Raw genomic sequence first — 21320 nt, forward strand, 5'->3', positions numbered from 1 at the left:
ACATTTTATTTTTCGTTGTTCATACTCGCATATCATAATACATCTTTTCCAACCCGTTCTGCCATATGAGTATTAATTTAAATTTTATAATAGTTATTTGTCTAGTTTAGACTAGCTAAATTATAACAAAAAGTAGAATAGATGTTACAAATTGCACCATAATACCAAATGCAACACCCTTTTTGGTTTCACTTATCACGATTTTTATATACGATACCCGACGAAGTGCGATGAATATTCCTGTGAGCATGGGAGAGTGCACAGGCAACACATACTGTATGCGAGAAAGAGTGAACAGTTATCTTGCATGCAGCAAGCAACAGCCGGACAAAGCCGGTTTTTTCAAAGAACGGAACGCACGAACGATAGCACCTTGCTAACAATATTGAAGCGGCAAAGACCGGAACGGAACGGAGTGAACAGAAAGAACGAATTGAACGGAACGGAATGAACGGAAAGAACGGAATGAACGGAAAGAACGAAATGAACGGAACGGAACGGAATGAACGGAATGAACGGAACGGAATGAACGGAAAGAACGGAATGAACGGAACGGAACGGAACGAACGGAAAGAACGGAAAGAACGGAATGAACGGAACGGAACGATTTTGTATGAAGGATCGGAACGGAACGGCCTACATAAAGAACGGAACTTTTTTACTAGGTTCGGACCGGAACGGCCAACACTAAATCGAACGTAATGCCCGCACCCCTCCCCCTCCCTGGGCGATGGGTTGCATCTATAAAAGTCAGTTCTGCTTCACTCATCAATAAACTGTGCACCGGAGACGCTTCGGTTCTCGGCCGTTGGCGCATTCTTCGCCTTCGGATGGCCACGTGTGGTCGAGCGGGAGAAGGCGAAAGAAAGGAAAGAAAAGAAAAAAAGTATGAGTGCCAGTACTGCCAAGTCGTTGGCAACCATGCATGCTAATTTTCTCGCCACTTTAGCGTAAAACCACTCGACACTTGGCTGGTCGGTGTTGTTGCTGGTGCCGAGGCCGAGCGGACGGCGAGAACGGCGATGTGCTATCTTGTTGAAGCAATCCTGCAAAAGAAATGGAACGCTCTGGAATCGCTGTGGAAGAGACTCCGAGGGAAGAAAGTGGTTCTGGGTACGCCGTTTGCACGAAGCGTAAGCGATATGCAATTTGTGTAAATTACACACCTTCTTCAGCTGAAGATGCTCCATTCCTCGGGTTTTGCGAGAAGGAGACATTTTTCATTTCCCACTTATCTTTTCTGCAGTGATGCAGGAAGCAAAGGGGTGTGATAGGGAAGGGTCGGTGGTGCATATCGATCACACGAGCAGCGAACAATGGACAACGGTGTCCAATACACTGGCGCGCACCATTTGTTCCTAGGATCCTTCGGGGCGGAATAGCAGCAGCACACCGAGCGTGGAAAACGGTTTTGCGATGGTTGTGCGATTTCATGCTGCTTGCACTGGGTAGGAGCTGGAGTTTTGTGCACCGTATCGTTCGCTGAAGCTTGCTCAACAATCTGAAACAATATTTCATAGCATCATTGTCGTACCGACTGCTGTGCATCGCGATGAAAAAAGCACCATTTGGCCGAGCAAAGCGGGAGGATCTAGCAAAGATGCTTGAGTTGATAATCCGTGCTCCTTTCCGCGGCCGTCCGCTGCTCTATCCGATCCGTGGTAACGAGATTGTGCACAAAAAGACCACTAATTTTATGTTATTGTCTTGTTAATGTTTCATTATAACCAACGAACACGACTGGTCCTGCTCACACCGGCCCTTCCCTCAACGGACGTTTAAAAAGTGGGTTAGCATGCTCGATAACGAGCCAGCCAGCCAGCCAGTCCAGCAGAGCGAACGGCACATTCCCATACCACTTTTAATGTGGCCAGATTAAACGAAATCGATAGCGGCGGCTTTCAAAAGGTCCAGTGCACCGCAACCGCCCGCTCGGGTATGCGCATATTGGCGCCAATATTGAGCTGCAAAGTTATTACGCGCGGTTGAAAAAATATGCTGGCGTAATAATTACCGCCGGCCATGCTCATATAAGGAATCTTTTCATTTACCGCGGCTGGGCAAAGGCTCAAGATGGTGCAAACTGTGGAAAGAATTCTACACAACCGTCGCTCCTGCTCTCTCCTCTCTCTCTCTCTCTCTCTCTCTTTCTGCCTCACCCATCGAAGGTGATAAATGTGGGCTGGTACTAATTATTCGCGCCCCATCAGAGGTGGCGCGCGGTGGCAAGTGCGAACAAATTGTAATTACCCCAGCACCGGTCACCACTTGCACAGGGGTTGCAGCATCGATGAAGGGAAGCCAGATAAAGGCATGGGCGCCAAAAGCTGACCGCCAAACCGCGCTGCAAGAAGAAGGAGGCAAACGTAAAGTAGCGCGCCCCCGGGTTGAAACTGAGCAAACAGGTGTTTTCGCAACATTTTCCATTCCCTTTTCCTTTTTCTTATCAGCCTATCGGTCTGCACGTTTGGTTTACTGCTCGGCTGATTTGCATACGATCGTTTTTGCTTGAGTTTTTATATTCCATCTCGATTCTGCATGAATATATGCAAAATAAGCGCCGAGCAGCGCTAACAGGTTCTGATCGTTAATATGGCTTCAAAGGAGAACGATCGCTTAAAATACAAAAAGAAACCGATAAGAGGGTTATAGTTTTGGTGGTTATAGTCAACAATCGTAGATGGAATTGTTTGAAGATTTCAGGCAAATTTATAAGAATAACAACAAATCTCCCCTTTTAATTGCGTTATTCATTATGCAGTATTAATAAATTGCCAAAACGCTGCTAAAATACTGTTTATCGTCAAAGATGCGTCAAACACTCGAGGCATGACAGTAAAATATCCCATCCATGTTACATTCCATATCGCAAACACAGCAAAAACAAACAGCTTTTGACCAACACTAGAAATGCTATTGAGGACCACTCGCAAAATCGAAGCCATTTTCATCTGACTTTACGATTGAAGAACAGGCCTTCACGCGCGCTTTCAAATGTCAGGCCTATACGCAATGCAACACTGTACACTGTGTTTGTGCCTCGATTGGTGTTGGTATCTACATGGCTTGGGGCAGGAATAAAATGTTCGCTCTTACCAGCACCACGCTGCGATATGACGATAAACTTGTTTTTGACTCTCAAGCACGTTGCTTGTTATTTTGGAGACGCTCAAAACAACGTACTCCTCAACGGTATCACGCACGACGGCCTGGATGGCAGCTTTTACGACGCGGCATCTCATCCAAAACAGTACGACGGGTGCGACTAAGCGAAAGCGGCTTTGCCAACTCCACTGCCACCCTGGCATGTAATTGATCAGAAGCTGTTGGAGTGTATTTATGGGAAAATATTGATTTTCAAGTGACAAACTCCAGCGTGATGTTTTGGGGAGCTTTCTACGTGAAAGCTTGAGTATTGTTCACAAGTTTGTAAAATGTCTGTAAAATGAATGTTTTTTGAAGATTTTTTTATGCCTCACATCTCTGGTTTGCTTCCATTATGACGCTATCGCATGATGTGAAATGACATCCCATCGGCAGTTGGTACCGACCATCGGCTGGGACGTACAAACGACCACCGCGCCAGATGTTGGCCCAGGCCCGACCCAAAACGTGCCCGTGCCACAGAGCCACCATAATTGTTTTTCTTTTTCTCCCCCTCCAAAGTGCCAGCAGCAACATGCCGGGCGCAGGGTTTATACCCGTCCGTCGTGTTGCATTAAATGTCCCGCAGCAAGTGTCCGGCAGATCTCATTTTACACACACGCGCCCGCGCATGTAAACGATGCTGCAAATGTGGATTTAATTAAAATTTAATTTTTAAATAATTGTTTCATTTCATGTGCGCTTTATTTTGCCGCACAACTCCCGTCCCAACCCAGACGGTTCAGTGTTGTGTTGTGCAAGCGTGATGCACCTGTGATGCGCCGCACGATTAACGGCGATAATGGGTTTTTGTGCGTTTGAGTTTTTTTTCACACGTTACGCATCCCCCAGCCCCCAGGTGAGGAGACGGTGAAAAGCGGGGATTCGTCCACTAAAAGATTTTTAATGTTTTGTGGTTCGTAATGGTTTTTCGTTGTCGGTCGTTGTTCGGTCACCCTGCCGCGCTCGTGCGAAAGGCTCGTTCACGCTGCACACGGTGCGAGTGATTCGATTTTAATTGATAATTGATCCATTGTCAATTGAGAACGATTTACAGATAGGGTGGGGGGGGGGGGGGCAAAAGAGGAGAAGAGGAGGGGCTCACGATTTATGATCGATTCGAGGTTGATTTTTGTTGTTTTACGCTGCTGTGAGCAGAAGCAGTTCCGGCGTGACCGTTGATGGGTTAAGAGAGAGAGAGAGGGAGAGAGTGTGTGTCGATGAACACGATTAATGGCACGTTTTGGACCAGGGCCTCTCGGGTCCCCATTCTTGTCGGTTCAAATTGATCCGACTGTAAATTAATCTCTTGCATCCTTGTGATTCACAAATTTTGCTGATCGTTCATTTTATCATTCGAACAAAAGGGGGTAACTAAAGGAGCTGGAAGCAAAGGTGCTTAAGGCGGAGCAGGTCCGAAGGTGAAATAAACTTTCCCCGGTCATTATCGTCGCCCCGCTGGGGAGTGGCAGTGTAAAAGTTTTCCGAAACGCAAGTGTCAGCAGTATTGGATATTTGCTCCCATTCCTCCCCCCGTTTTTTGGGAGGAGCAAAACTTTTCCGAGCAGGGACGCTGTAGTCCCAACCTGAGGGGGGGTTGGGCAGGGATGGAGAAGGTTTAAAAGTATTTCTTTCCAAATGCTGCTGTTGGTGTGCTCCGGCCTGCGCCTGGGAAGGATAACAGTCGGACGCAACGTTCGCACCGGAAACCGGAATTCTGCCCATCGGGTGGTACTTACAGAAGGGGGAGGTTTTACCTTTGCCCGATTCCACCCGGATCGATCCCACCCACCCTGCCCACGTGCGGCTTAGTCGATAATAGAAATTATTTGATTATAATCAGCTTAATTTGATTGGGTAATAATCGTACGTTTGTCCGTCAGCCCCGCATCCAGTTCGATCCCGCTCATCCTCGCCGGAACAGCGGTGTTGTCCGAAGCCGAGCAGGCAGGCAGGCTGGATTGGGCAAAGGGCAAACAGGGCAAAGTTTTCTTCCACAGTTGACCCCGAAGCGTAGTCAGCAGCGGCGAGTCACTCTCCACTCCAGGCGGTGTGTGTGTGTGTCTGTGGGCTGTGTGTAAACCAGTGGTGAGAAAATCGGTAAAGAAAACTGGTAACAACCCGGGATTGCTTTCTTTCTGCCACCGCAGCACAGCTGACGCAACCGATTCAAATCCTGCCTTGCCTGCGCCCTCCCTCCAGGGCGCCGGGCAGGAGAAAGAAAAGCGATTTGAATTTAAAAGTATCGAAAACTTCACCAATTGGTGGTAAAATTCAATTAGTGTAATGAGCGCGGGTGACTGGGTACAAACAGGTCCGATTGCTCCACGCGCAGGGGGAAAGGATTTCTTTCAAATCAGAGAAAGAGCGAAATCTAAGGGAGTAAAAGAGAGAGTGAATGAGAGAGAGAAGGAGAGGGACATACAAGGAGCATGGAAAACGGAAAAGTTTGTTACGGGATTCGGGGGAGCATCAGCATAGGGAAAGTTGGAACCAGTTTGAAGCATCCGATGAAGCGTCAGCTGGTGCTGGGAACTAGTTTACAACAGTTGCAAATGACAGCGGCATCAGGCATTGGGATAATTTTGAGCAAAGTTTGCAGCAAGCTTTGGCTTAGCGTCGATCAGGGAGAAGGGGGGGAGAGCTTCCGGGAATTATTGAGAAATTTTAATTGAATGATTTTTCACGACTTCCAACAATGCGATATGAGACGGCCACTTTATTGCTTCAATCAGTTACTTTAGGGAATGTGTTCAGTAATTATGTATGTGGGAAAAAGAGGAAAAATAGGCTAAATGAACAAGAACATATTTCTCTTAATAAAGGTTAGTTTATGGCAACACAATTTTCCACTGATTGGAATTGAAACGTCCCTCACTTCGTCGTGGTACCTCAACACATGGACGAAACACGGGATTCGTGGAAGCTGCAAATCATTTTAGGCGCACTAACACTTTACATTCATCCATTTGCCGCTTCATTACACTTTGCCAGTCAAATTCGACGAACATTCTATCCACAATCGTCTCGAAATGCGTTTGAATCGGCGTTCAGTGTGGAATCGATTAGCGGATGGCCCTGTGACGGTCTCCCCCGGGCTCGTACAGCCTCGTACATTAAACGAATTGAAAGCAAATGCACACCCAAACACACCTATACACACGTTAACTGATTTACGAAATTATCTAATTCAATTGCACGTATGTATTACCATACCCGAAAGTACGTGTTTTACACAATGAGCACGTGGGCCGCTTCACCGTGTCATGCATACTGTTCTTATCATGCCTCGCAGCGCACGAATTGATAGATTTCGGCGTTCATCTCCGCGTTCCAAACATAAAAAAGCGTCCTCCTCCTCCTTCTCCCCTAACTGGCATGTCCCCCTGCCAGGACGTGTGCGTGTATGTGCATGAGCATTTCCGTTCTGTGTGCTGTGGATCAGAAAGCAAAACCATTCGATATGGATTCACGGTGCGCTGCTTAGCTTAAATCTGAGGGAATTCAATTTCTTTCGCCCCATTCTACACCCTCCACCTGAACGCATTGCGATCCCGTGCACACCGGTAATCCGATCAGAAGAAAAGGTGCGTTCGCCTTCGTTCTCGGTGACGCACGTTCTTCATACACGTGCACGGTACACGCGGCCCAGCGTCTCAAGTGCGCGGCCTCGAGGTAAGATTTGTAGGATCGCTTTTTGCACGCGCCTCACTCCCACCGTGTCACTCTCATAAGCGGCTTGTCCTGCGTTCCGGACCTTCCCCCGCAGTCCGGCCAGGAAGTCGGCCATTGACGGTGTGGCCTATCGTCCCTTCGTGCCTTCGAGATGATTTGACAACGCGCGGGTATGTTTATGTTAGCCTGGCCTGCCTGGCTGCCTGCCTGCCTTCCTGCTTTACGTGAAACGCTTTAGCGTGTTCTTCCTTCATTGCTCCTCGCGGGCACACGCTTACACGCTCACCCACGGCTTTGATCTGAGATCCGAACCCAGCCCGATTGCGCTGTGTTTATGTTTCATTTTCGAAGCTGCGCGGCGGCGACGAACATTCTTCCCGGTTTTGTGCCCAGCACCGGCACCGCGATAATCTTCAAATCTCGTTTTGTGACCTTCGCCCTTGCCGCCGTGCCGCGCCGTCCTGTCGCTAAGGTCACACGCACACCCAAGGACACACACACAGGCACATACGCCCGGTGACATAAGCCGGATCGTGCACCGAAACGGACGGTTCGAGAATAATATTTCGGATGGGTTTGGGCAAGACCTGCCTGTTGATGGAAGTTTATCTTCTTGCCGTGACGTGGTGTCGGTAAAGTGTTTTTCAGTGGGAAAGGAGATGTAATCGCTCGAGTTCTGAGCTCGGATGATGAAGAAGAATGTTCCATTTCTTATGAGCAGTAAGTTTGGAGTCCACAATTCTACGACTCTTGCAATTCAAACATCGTTTTTACGGTAATTTTGGATGTGAGCTTGACTCGCCAAATAACAAGATCCTGCTAAAAAGAGATGCCTCAACATGTTTTATAAGTTCAGTCGCTCAAAATTACTTCGACAAATTGCTCCAAAAAACTCTGAATAATACTTCAAAAAAAGACAAACAAATGCAGGCGGTAAGGAAAACATCTCGAAAGAATCGTAGGAGAAGCCACTGGCTGAGATTTTTTTCTTGTTGTTCAGCCCGCCTAGAATAAAAATTCATCAGACCGTTACCACCTTCACCGGTCGTCAAGTTGTTATTCTAGCGTCTCATGCGTGATGCGCGTGTTAACATCTTCATTCGGGCTTAGGACGCCCGGTTCACTTTCTCCGTCACCGCACGTGGTTCGGGTGGATTTGGTGCGATCCCCGGGGCGGGGTGCCATCGAAAAAGGTAAACCCCGAAAGCAGAGTGAAAAAGTCGGAGAGACGCAAAACGACAACGACCGGAAAACCGATTATACCACGTGCTGCACGCCTATCAGAGGTTGTGAGGATGTCTTCCACATTCAGCCCTTTCCACACGGGAACCTTCACTCACACACACATAGATGTCAACGACGCATTCAATCACGGGTGTTTCCTGTCCCGAGTGCTGGAGCTCACCCTTCCCTCTCACCTCTTTCCCCTGCAAGGGCTGATGTTGTACTCCGATTAGCGTGAAATGTTATTAAAATTGTTTACAAGACACAAAACACCGCATCGTCGCCGTGTCGTTGTGTCGGGGCGCTCCAGCATTCGGGACGCCGTACAACGTAGCAGTAGGGGCGCTCTCTCGCCCCCGGGCTCTCGTTCCCAATTTTGTGGTGCGACAAACGGTCATGAAGATATTGGAACGGATTAGTGTCCAAACGTGTTAGGTACGGCAGGCACAAAGTTCCTAGAGGAGCCGGTTTGGGGCGTGTATACCCATGGCCGAGCTCGATGCTGCCGAGTGTGGCCCTCCCGAAAAACTCTTGGAAACTCTGTAAACCGAAAATGCGGCAACTGCCGCAAACCGACACACACACACACGTGCATGTCTTCAAACGGTAGGACCTTCAGCGGGCGTTGGCAGCAGACGGTTAGCGTGGCTCAATGATGGTCGGTTGAGGATTTTCACTTTTCAGGTTAGGGGAAGATTCTCTTAATTGGTCACCGCATGCATTGGCTTTGATTTCTCAATTGGGTGTGCGTTGGGTGGGGCCGATCGGGAGGGAAATGAGTTTCCTCCTCTGCGCGGCTGCCGTGTGCCATGTGCCGCTGTGTTGCGGGGATGTTAAGGAGAGATATTATTTTTATCTGTAAAACACTTTCGGCACGCCATCGTACTGGTGTGCAGTGTGTATCGTTTAGCTTAATGAGTGTGATAAATTTATAAACCGCTGTTGTGGTGACGCTTGCACAATGGTTGAGAGGCGATTTATGGTTGCTCTCCCTGCGGCCGGTTAACTGCAGGGACGATAGTGGGGATTAAATGAACATAGATGAATAGAAGAACAGCGAACATCAACTCCAGTTGGGAAAATCGTTCATTTTAAGCAATACCTTTAATATCTTGTAAGATACACACTTTAAATTTGATTCCAATCCGGCAATTATATCATAAAAATAGGTCCTTGTTCTCGCATTCTTAACAGGTACACGCAAGTTGTTCTGCTTAGCGTCAACCTTCCCATGGTTTGTCCTATTCGTTTGCGGTAAGAACCAAATCTAATTATTCTTCCACTTTTTGTCACCCGCTCTCCCGTTCCCATTTTCGCTTCCCAAGATGTTAAAACGCAAACTTCTTCATCCACAATGACAAAAAACATACAATCCTAATCCTCCCTGCTTAAGGCGCCTTCGCGCTCCAAAGCATTTTCTCAGCTCCCTCCACGCGAACGCAAAAACGCACACAGATTATTGTCCCCTAGAAAAACGTATTCCGAATTCCTACCGCCAAGGAAGGCGTCAAGGGAGCGCCTTCACTCGGTGGGCGGCGGAATGGATCCGCACAGGAAGAATACAATACCGCGCGGACAATACCGAACCGACAGAATCGTTTTGCCGTTTCTTGCTCTGCGTATCGCATCTTGCTCCATCCGCGCGCTTGCCCCCGCGTGGCAAAAAGGTGGGAAAAGCGTCGCATCAATTATTTATTTCATAACAACACCGATCGCATTGCATAAATTACGCCAATGAATAATAAACAGGCCACGCCGGTGGCGGATGCGGACGAATGGCACGTTCCCCACGGACAGCATCACCCGGAAAGGCGAAAGACAATCTGCGCCACCCTGCCCGGATTAGTGAAGGTATTTGTCGTGGACATTCGGTGCGGTGCGGTGCGTTGCAGCATCCAGCTTGCCGGGAAGTGTCATCCCACCGGAGATCAGCAAACTGAGAAGCATTCGGTGGTGGTGGAGGGGCGAGCAAGCTAATGAACGCACCCGCGCTACAAAAGCGTACAAAAAGAAAGAGGGCAGGCCTAAGAAATTAGCAAACATCGTTTCCATTCCCAGCCGTTCAGAAGCCACGAGCAAGCCGCTTTTGTGCAAATATAGCTCCATTGAGAAAGTTTTTCCACCGAACGCCTTGCCCGGGCTTACCTGCACAAATGGGGAAGGAGGACATAATTCCGGTGCATAAATTAGGCCAACGGAACAATAAGCATGGAAGTAAGGGCTTAGCAGTTGCGCATGATTTGTCAGCGGGACGCGATTTCGATGGGCTAAAAATGAACCGTGGATTCTAGGCTGGACAAAGCGTGCCCAAATGGAACCAAAAGAAATGGAGAAACCAAAAACAATCCCAGATGTCAAAACTGTAATCTGCTTTGCCAACTTCCTAATGAGCGGCTTAGTGATGATGATGGGTTTTTGGTGGCGAGAGAGCGAGAGAGGAGCTCCCTGAAAGCTCCTTCCTGGGCAGCAAGCAAACATCCTCCAAAGTGTGCCTCCGGTTGGCCATTCACTGTCGACCTTCTCCCGCTGGAATATCTGGTTCGATTTATCGGCCATTATTTTTGGGGGATTCTATTAATGCGCTTCATTATTTCGAGCGCTTCATTGGGGTGAGGGCCTCCCGAGCAGGGAATGTCAGAGAGCTGGTTCGTTTGATCCTTGACCCTATCGAGAGGTCACACATTGGGAAACCGAAGCTTAGTTAGAATACCACAGAGTGTGTTTTTTGCTGTCTCTTGGTGAAGTAAATCTGAGTCTTGTCCCTCGGTAAACAAACAAAAGAGGAAAGGTCTGCCGAACATTGCGTCAACAGCTTTGGCCAGAACCACACCAAAAGTTCATCCAATTGGGAGGAAAAATCCTTTCCTTTTGTTGTTGTTCGCCTGCAAAACTATTGCCAGTTATTTTGGCTTCAGCTTCACCAAACCTGGGACCAAATCTAGCCTGACCCTCTTTAGCCGCACGGGGTGCGTTCTCCCGGTTCGGTCTTAAACATCAGTTTCTTGATTTGAAAACTTCATCCCCTCCTTCTCGTGCCGGGCGATAACGGTTCGGGACGGTGCTTCTTTGCAGTGTTTTATCCGACGATATTTTTGTTGCTGACCGTGGTGGTGTATGCCCACCTCTCCAACACAATGAAATTCCTGCATCCCGATGGGTGGCGCCCAGTAGCTACCCAGTCAGGGGGATTGGAATTGAACGCAGGGTTGCAGGGGATGTTTTCCCAAAACCAACCTCAGCTTGACCGTACTCGTGTTGTTGTTTTTTCCACTGCTTTGGGAGGGTTGGGAGGGGTACTGGTGCCTAAGATAAAAACCCACCACCAGCCACAACCGGCAGATTAGTATCGGTCGAAGGAAAAATGGTCAATTTACTTGTGCGATGGCTAAACGCTGGTAAAAAGGATAATGGCGGTCATGCGGTGGGATCGCCAAAAGTGGATCTTAAAACCATCCCATCGCTCTCTCTCTCTCTCTCTCTCTTTCTCTCTCTCTCTCTCTCTCTCTCTATCTTTCTTTATTTTGCAATGCTCCAATTTCTATCTCAAAAGCTGAAGTGAAGAGCTGCCTGGTAGCAGCAAAACAACACTCTCTGTACCATTGGACAGGGGTGCCTTTATTGGAAGGATTCCATCACGCCTCGATAGCGAGCGGTTTTTATCGCACTTTCTCTCCCTCCCTGCCCGTCATGGGCTCTCCACCCCACTTCGTTGCACGCTGGACGGTCGGTCAGAGATGGAATTTTATTTGAATTTTGATAAGTGAAATGTTATTCTTTGTCTCACGTACGGGATCTCCCAGGTTGCAGGTGTGTGGTGTGCGTTAGAACATAGATCCCTGAAAAAAGAAGCACCTGTACGAGAGAGAGAGAGAGAAAACGTACCCCGGCCCCACAAACATTGCGTGCAGAAATGTTTACACGCGATTGTGCAACCATTTCAGGCTCTTGTTTGTGTCTGAGTGTGTGTGTTTTACCCTTTTGGAATAGTGGTACTATGGTGCATTTTGCCTTGAGTTGCTGGATAAAATACATTGCAAGTGGCGTTTCGTGCAGGTTGTGCGTATTTTAGCTTTTCCTGGGATATTCGCCCACAACTCAAAGCGTGGTGAAATCCGTTTTCTCATGAAATCTTTGTAGTAGAATTCAGCAGAAAGCAAATAAATACACCTAAGCAACAACCGTCCTGCAGTCTCCGAAGCGTTTTGCGTGAACTCGGGTCTTAGGGCCACTTAATCGGTTTGCAGAACACTCTGGACAAAGTTGGGCAAACGTTTCTTCTGCTGCTCGTGCCATCAACCGGCACGTGTCATCGACAACCTAATCCCACTGTGCGTGAAGATAGCATAAATGGCACAGCTCCGATTGCGCTCTGCACTCAGTTAATCGTTCGGCCTCTAGGTGCCATTGTGCCAGGTGTGGAGGCGGACCGGCTAAATTGATAGTGTGAGCCCCGGGTGAGCGAGGCTGCATGGTGATCTTCCATCAGCAATTGCGTTCGCCATCGCCATCGCCATCATCAAACGCTCGAACGCTCGTTGACCTGGCAGAGCACATTACGCAATGCATATCCTGCCCCATCGGAAGAGCATGTGGGCTGTTTGTTTACCACCTCCATATACACAGCTTACTATTTACATTCACTCAATTTCCCCGCACCATTCCACTACCATTCCATCACCCTCACTAGAACGCTCGCACAAGGACACGTGTGTGTATGTGTGCATCAGACGATACGGCCGATTGCTGTGAGTTTTCCACTCGCTTGTACAGCTCGATTCTAGCTCTGTTTGATGGGAAAATGGATAGAGATGCTCGTCCAATCCGAGATCTCTCAAAAGCGTCCACCTCGGAGTGCGTACCGGGGAGTGTTGCCGTTGTTGTTGCTGTTTTTTCCTAATGAGATTTTTATCTGATTCCAGCTTCAGAGGCCTTTCGAAAAATAACATGCTTTTAAAATCGGCCCACCTTTCGTGCCGGCTGGCCCGCAAAGGGAATTGATGATGCGATGAGGGCACCGGGCACCAAACTAATAGGCCAGTAGTGTGTGTGTGTGTGTGTGTGTGTGTGTGTGTGTGTGTGTGTGTGTGTGTGTGTGTGTGTGTGTGTGTGTGTGTGTGTGTGTGTGTGTGTGTGTGCACCAATATTTCCCGGAACGCATTTTCGCATATCAAAGGGTTCGTGTTTGATTGTATGTATGTATGTGACCATCCTAATCGTTAGTCTTTAACGGGCGAATCAACGGCCACGGGTGTTACGCTTTTGCCGACAGGCGTTACAAAGTTCAAAACCAAGCTCACAGGTAAACCACATCATAATCCCACGAGAAATTGCAAATGAAATGGCGACATAGGACACGTGAGTGAGTGTTTTTCAGTATTTATTTTGCTTATTTACCCCTACGCAGAACGTCCTCCACATCCAACGCCGACGCGATCAGTAGCAAATGGGAGAACTTTATTAACGTATATGGATTTTCGGCTGTTTCATAAATAATGGATGAGAAAAGTTACTCCAAGCAAGCACGCTGAGGGCTGAACCGGGGATGGATGGTAAAGGATTCCATTCCTCTCAACAACAAAAAACAAGGTAACTCTAAACGTGCAACCAAAACAACCACACACACACGCGGGCAAAACGAAAGCACTAAAAATTTTATTGCCTCTCAAGCAGAACGCGAATTTTCAACAATTTATTTATTGCTCTCGCCGTTTGCCCCAAACAAATGTCGACACACACTCACCACACAGAGAGCCATACACACACACATGAGCGTGCAAGCAGAGCGCCTTTCTAGAAGGGCTGTGGCGCAGGGCGCAAACCGAAACCGATCTTAAAGATTCATCCAAGAGCCGGCTGGCTGGCCCTTTGGTTCGTTGCCGGTGGTGTCGCCTAACCCGTGCACACATCCGCTTGTAAGTGAGTGCTGCCTTTCCTGGCGCGTTGGCAGTGGGTTTGGCGGGAAAATTATAAAAAATGTACACTTTCGTGGGTTTCATTTCCTCGCTGGGCGATGATTTTATTTGCGCTAACCGCGGTCGGTGGAAGCGCTGCGAGCAGCCATAACTGTGCTTGTGCGTTGTTTGCTTCTGTTGCCCATTTTCACTTCACTTCCACCAACACACACACACACACACTCACACACACACACACTCACACACACACAAGCGAGCACAAACGGATTTAATTGAAATGTTTCAGGTGCGAGCGCACTCGGCACGTAAAATGAAAGCTAAACAAGCAGCAGCATCCCACCTTCCGCGACTCGTTCCGCTAATTGAATGAGTGATGTTGGAGTGCTTGCCTGCCTCCCCAAAAACCTGCCCAGCAATATCGCAATTAATTTAGCTTGATGCATAAAGCATGCCCGTATGCCTTTGCCCTTGCTAGCACGGGGCCGGGGAAGGCATACGTTTGATACATTAAACTGCCAAACTCGGTTCGAATCGCGGGAAGGCTGTGTTTGACTTTGCCCTAGCACGGGCTTCTTGGAAGCTAGCAACTAGTCAGCTCAACCCCGGCGATAGGAGCGCTGGAAAAGTTTGCGTTTCCGTGTGGATAACTTCCGCGGAACAGCCACGGTACGGTCAGATCGGAACGGTTCGTTTTTTCCCCCCAAGAGCACTGTGTGCACTACCGGTTGGTGTGGAAAATGTTTCTCTGAAAATGGTATTTCCCTGTCGACAACTTTCGGCGTAAAACGTTCACAGAATGTGGGAACCCAAAACTGGCCGTAGCTATTGTTCTGTTTCATTATGCAGAGTTATAATGTTGGACAGTTTGAACATTTGATGGTTGAATAATGTAAGTCACTGCCACTTATGGGAATGCGGTAATGTTTTTCCTGGCATTCAGTCGTTTTTTCCGAACACATAAACATTCCTTCACGACAATTCACTTCTGAGTGACGGAGAACAATCTGCAAATATTATTCCAATTAAGTAAACATAGTTCTGGTAACTGATGCATGAATGCCTTGAATCACACTTCACATTCAGGTCTTGTCCACCTGTGCAGGACATAATCCCCATACAATGTCATGCTCTGTTCAATTTCTGCAAGTGTTTCAGATTTTATTGATTAAACATTCTGAATCGAATAATTCTGTATTGAATTCGAGTCAATCTCTCTACACCAGGCGGTTCAGAGACATGTGTTGATTGCACATTAAGATATGAAACATCCCTGAAGGAAACGTGGGCTTCAATCTAACCCCTACCATATTTATCTTTATGACATCCTTTTGGCAAATTTAAATGCCAATGCCAGTATGCCACTCACTCACACAAACCATCTCCGGGACACATATTTGCCCTCGTTCAATCCATATGCATACATCATCCCTGTGAGCCATTCATCAAACCCGGTCCGAGAAGGCTTCCGAGAACTCGAATGGATGGAATTTGAAATGCTCGCTTTTCATGACGGGGTGAGCTACATTCCAACTATGGCTTCCAGACTCCCGAAGAGCCGGTGACGAGCATCATCTGGTCTTGGCCTCACGCGTAGGGCGGCCGAGGGGGCAGGCCATGCTGGCAGGCCCGAAAACATACCGAAGCTTGTAATTATAATCTAAATATTTTTATGCTGATAGATTTATTTATTCTTCTGGTTGGTCATATTTTGCTCGCACATCGAGGTTCAAAGAGAACAGAGATGTGCTTCCTCGACCGCCGTGCCGGCTCGTTACCCGGGCTCGATCCCCGGTCCGAAAAAAAGACGATCGAGCTCGATTGCTCGTTCCGTTCGAAAATAGAGCAAACCGAACCGAACGGCCCAGAAGGGATCAGTTTTCCTTTGCGCTTTCAAGACAAATCACTGTCATAAATAACGAGCATCGCCAAGCAGCGGCACGCAGTCCAAGGAGGGGTCGCCCGACTCGGCCGCACTCAGTCACTGAGATGGAAAATTGAAGTAATAGGTGAACGGGAATGGGAAACACAAGAGAGGAAGGGAAGATCGGGGTGGCCAGAAACACGTGAGTGGAGAAAAACCAGACGTCCACACGCACACGAGATGTGCGGCTGTGGCTGCTGATGCTGTTGCTATCGAAATCAGTTGAGCTCGATCTGTTCCGAATTGTATCTTTTGTTCACCTACGAAGATCGAGTTACGGGCGAACTGCGGTGAAGGATTCACTTTTTATGAGTTCAACTCGTGGGTCTGTGTTTGGTGTTGGGAGTTTTTTTGTCTTGTTGTTGTTGCTTCTTCTGTCGCTGTTAATTTTCTACTTTCCAAACTGTCTGGCGGAAGCAGAACCCCAACGGCTGTCTTCACGTGCTTCTTCGCCCGCATCCGCGCAAACAACGGAACGAAGGGAAGGAAGGGCGCGACACCAACGGCCAAACACCACGCAGCCGGCGAGCAGGGCGTGAAAATGGATATGGAAACTCATTTAAATACAAATGACATCTGTTAATGAAACACTAATTAGAGCATGGCCCAGCCGGTTGGCATGTGTGTGCTGGTTTGGTACCGGCCAGGCAAGGCTCTGGCGTGTCGCACAGTAATGCAAATCACAAAAGCTGCCAAGCTGCTCACACACACAGCCTATCGGTCGCCCAAAACGGTACCGAGCAAACCGAACGTGACGTACGGCCGCCTGCTTTATGCATGTCGTTTTCGGGCTGACATTCGATACCTTTACCCTGGGCTGGCGCATCTTCCCGCCAACGGGCTCCGACGGGAGAATGATTCACCGAGGTTGGAGGTCATAAAATAATTGGCTTTATTTCTGGGAATGCCCGGCCCTGGATGTCGGAGCCTTTCCGGGGGCTGGCACTCCCGCTGGGCCAAACGGCTGCCACGCGTCGGGCCCAATCGCGCCGTTTAACATCTTGACTTGTGTGCCAGCAGGTAGCGCGCAGCGCCAAATCGTTCTGTGTAACGGACGGTGTAAATTGATTTCCACCGGACATTTCGGGCCCGGACGAGATCGACGTTTATGGTCGGGTTTACAGCATAACAGTTGGGCTTCGGGCCAGGCTGGGCTCGCTCACTCAACAGTGGTGCAATAAAAACGCGGCGTTCCATGCTGATGGGCTTTCGCTGGATGGGTTGTAAAAGTTTGGCTAAGGTTTGCATACAGAAGCGTGCCAGTATCGGTTGAGAGAAAACAAATGCATAGAAACATGCAATATAAATGAGAATAAATTAGAAGCCGGACAGATTGTTATTACTGTAGTGTAGCGGGAAGCATAAAACCTAGAACAAAATGCATGTTAATGAGGAGCATCTGTGTTTATCTAGTAAGCGTAAGGAACTGGAATGGAAAGAGGTCAAAAGGGAGAGAAAATTGAGGACTGAATGAAACACACAAAACTTCTATTTCATAATTTATGTTACCTAAGAACATAATCATGACACGTCAAGCGATATTTGCATTATAATATGAGCAAATAAAATAAAAAAGACAATTAATGAATAATTTACATAAAAAACAATAAGATCCGAGCAAAAGCAATGAAGAAGTTAATTCCTGTTCCTTCAATTGAATATTTCTTTGCAGAAATGGCAGTCATATTCGGTGCCATAAATGTCAAACCATTTCTCGATCATAAAATCTCTCTCCAGTACAACGATACACATGTTACCGGTTAACATCCATTCCATTCCATTCTGAAAGCATTCCTCATTCCACGGCCACCAACGATTTACGCTCCGTTTAGGATGCACGCGTTCGAAAGTGTTTTCCAATCAAGAAACGGCACTTAAATGTCGTCTATTTCCATTTTACACCGTAACGACAGATCGCTTTCACTTTCAAACCAGGAAAACGTCATCCCCAACAAAACCCGATATGATTTACTCCGCTCCGGATCTTACGGTTTAATCCATCGTAAACACATAAATTGCCGACGCCGGTCCAATCGTCACCAAGGCTGTTGGCAAACAGTTAGATCCTTCTCTTGGGTGGAATAAAACAACAAAAGTAGAAAAAAAAACGTTCCCAAAAGTCTCGGGCCGACTCACGCGAGACAAAACCGTTCGAACCCGGGCGAGGATTACCATTCCGTAGCATCATCTTCGGCGCGAGATGATTCGGTTTTGTTTTACTGTAACTGCGCTGCGGTCGTAAAAATTCCACGCGACACCAGACACCACGGTTCGGTGCAATCCGCTGGGCGGTTGTTCTGCGATTTGGTGGCGCACGATAAGGGATTCTAAAAATATGCCCCCCCAGCACCCATCAACTACCTTGGTGGTACTCCGTTCGATTGTGACCGTTGTTTTTTGATGAGTTTGTTTGATCGGGGATGAAAGCCCGTAGCTCTTTGCTCTAGGCCATTTAATTGCTCCTTGATGGCCACCCGGGTATTTGATAATTGACTACTAAATCAATCCCTCGGCCGCAATAAAAGCCGACGAACGGGAGCTCCCCATTGGCAGCCGTTTGAAGTGGGGTGGAAAATGAAGAGGTAGAACCATTTTTATGAGGAATTCCGTTGCATTAGACAGTTAAAAACGAGCTTACTTTTGCGTAGTGGAACGAGTGCTCGAGCTGGCTTTACGAAATGACGTCGCCCGCGACGAGCGTCTGCTGCGTGTTTGATCGTCCGCAACACATCACAAGAATCTCTGTTGTTTCTTCTTTTGATGTAACCAAGGGCGAAACGTATTCTGAGAACAGATGAGTTAGAAAAGGTTGCCACAGTTATAGCTCGGTGCGTGACTCGGTTGGCTCGGAATCATTTTGGGGTATTCCATTTTAAATAAGAAATTATCAAAGCTTGGATCATTTGTCTCAACGAGTTTCCGCCTGCCTGACTGACAGGATGCCATTTCGCTCCAGAAACGACCCAAAATGACGGTTAATTGTGACGGAGTTGAGATTTTGGCGCACCGTCACACGCACGACCACCCACGTGCCTTCGATGTGTCAGATCGGATCGCGTGTGCGGTCATCGGTCGTCTATTTTGGCCGCTTTAGGCCAGCCTCGCTTTCCCCTGCACATCGAACCCGCCTGCGTCTCCCGCAAGCAGAACCATTTATCTCACAGCGTTCGTCATTCCGTCAGGTCGTAAATGAACGCTTTCGCTCGCAGTCCAGAGAACCAGAAATGTGTTTGGTCAGAAAATAAACCCAACTTCCCGGCGGCAAAATGAACGCGCGCGCGCGCGCTCCCGCTCCTCAGTGGCATGGATAAATGGTTTCGAACTCCAGCAGCCGCGGTTTCGATTGCGCGGCGGTATCGGTCCCGCGTTCCTGCGATTGTGTTTTGACTGGTGGAAATGGATTTCCGAGCAATTGTTGATGTTTTGCGTTCGATGGCACGCGAGTTCCCACTCATATGCACACACACACATGAACGGGAGGTTGTGTGTACACAAAACACGCCATGCCACTCGTATTACGCACCGTGTTTTCCCGTTTGCAGTGGGAAAACATTCCCGTGGGCAGGCGGGATTAGCTGTGATTTGGGGGGGGGGGGGTTGAGGAGGGTGGTAGCAAAAATAAGCAAACAGGGAAACTGGAGATGTGAATGTTCAAACTCGAGCTCGGATGGATAATTGGAAATGCTTCCCCATTGGCACGGCAGTCCATAATTTACACCGCAGTTCTCCAGCAGCTCGCCCCATCATCGGTTAATAGATCATGCGAGAGTGTACATTTACGCTGTGGAGAATTTTCGTTTCCCGAAACTATCAACGCGCGATGCAACCGCGAGCCCGTTTTGGTATGTTTCCTGCAACTCGTAAATATTGTCTTGTTGTGGTTTACTGTAGTCTTGGTGTTTTTACATTCCAGCACGCAGCTCATAAATTGACCACTGTAGTTTGCCAGGGGAGTTTTTTGTTGTTGCTATTGATTGAAGTAATTTGAAACGCACCAACTCTCATGGTAAATACGAGCAACCACTTAATCAAATGCTTGTTTTGGGATGTTATCGTTTAATCCGCAAAATCACACAAAACGCATCTACAGTTTTGTATAATTATTGCCATGACTTCACAGTGCTGTTTGGAAAGAAATGTTCAGTTGCTGGCCGATCGTTGTCTGTCGTAAGATGAACCAAAAAAAGTAGCAAAACTAACCTTTCAAAGGTAATTTCCAATTCTCTCCACGCCACAGCTCAGTTCGTTTTGCCTATCAAGCTGAAACACTGAATCATTTACGCGGCAAAACAAAACCCGTTTGTGCAAAAAATACGAATTCCACCAAAGAAGCCACAAATCCCTTCGTCACGGCACGATCGGTCACCGCACGATCATCAATTTTCCGCTGGTAGATAATTAAATTACCCGGGCACAGTTTTGCACCGCGTGCCAAATCGTTCGAAGGCAGGCACGATTTCACACCTGCATTAGTGCTGTGTTGATCGTGATTTTGTGTTGCTGGAGATAAAAGTGAAACAACGAACCGCTAGCAACAGCAAACTCAACTCTCCCAGTAGTCCGTCAAGGTCAATAGAAATAATAGTTTGAACCCCCCTCGCTGACTTCCTAAGGTGGGTGGATGCTTTGTTTGACGATCGAACCCGATGTATCTGGTCCAGCGACGAGCGACGGCCCCTTCGGCTTTGACTTATGGTTTCGGCATGATTAATGAATTTGCCCAGCAGCCACAGTAGCGTGCTACCCGTGCTCGGATGTTGTATTAATCTGTCCAGCTTCCCGTAGAGGCGCGATAACCAACAACGGCATACGACAATAAGTGAATAATAATCGTGTTTGATTGATTAATTATGAAGCCGCGAGAGTCCCCCAGCTGGGCAAGGGATCATCCGGGGCCGGTCTGGACGGTACTGGGAGATCGAATTAGCTCGCTTGAAGCGCCGATTAAATTATCTCGTCATCTCTCTGCCTAAGCGATGGCCCCACTCGGACGAAAGCGCCCAGGGATGATGCATTGCGTTCACTTGCTCTGGGGGGTATGCAAGACACGGCTGTAAACAGCGGCCCTTTCCAGTTTTTGGAAGCAACCACCACTTCCCACGGTTGACGTTGGGGATGGGGGGAGGGCTGGGGGATGGCCTGCTGACCGCGACCCGCTCGGTTGACGATAATCCGAGCGATTACCTGCTCGGTACGGTGTAATCATAGCTGACAAGCCGGGGAAGCGTTTTCTAGCTGATGATTTACACAAAATTGTAGGGCTAGAACACTGGAGTAGGGCCCTCAAGGGATGCATCCGGATGAAGTGGTCGGATCTTTAGAGAACCTTTCAGAAAAAAATTAATCAGAAAAGGCTGTGAGATACTGAACTTAACATCAGCTCCTCCAGAATACCCCAGAATAAGAAAAGAGCGACCGAAAAAGGGCCAATGGGTCCCCGTTTG

Source organism: Anopheles arabiensis, chromosome 2 (assembly GCF_016920715.1).
Source record: "Anopheles arabiensis isolate DONGOLA chromosome 2, AaraD3, whole genome shotgun sequence".
NCBI classification, from domain to species: domain Eukaryota; kingdom Metazoa; phylum Arthropoda; class Insecta; order Diptera; family Culicidae; genus Anopheles; species Anopheles arabiensis.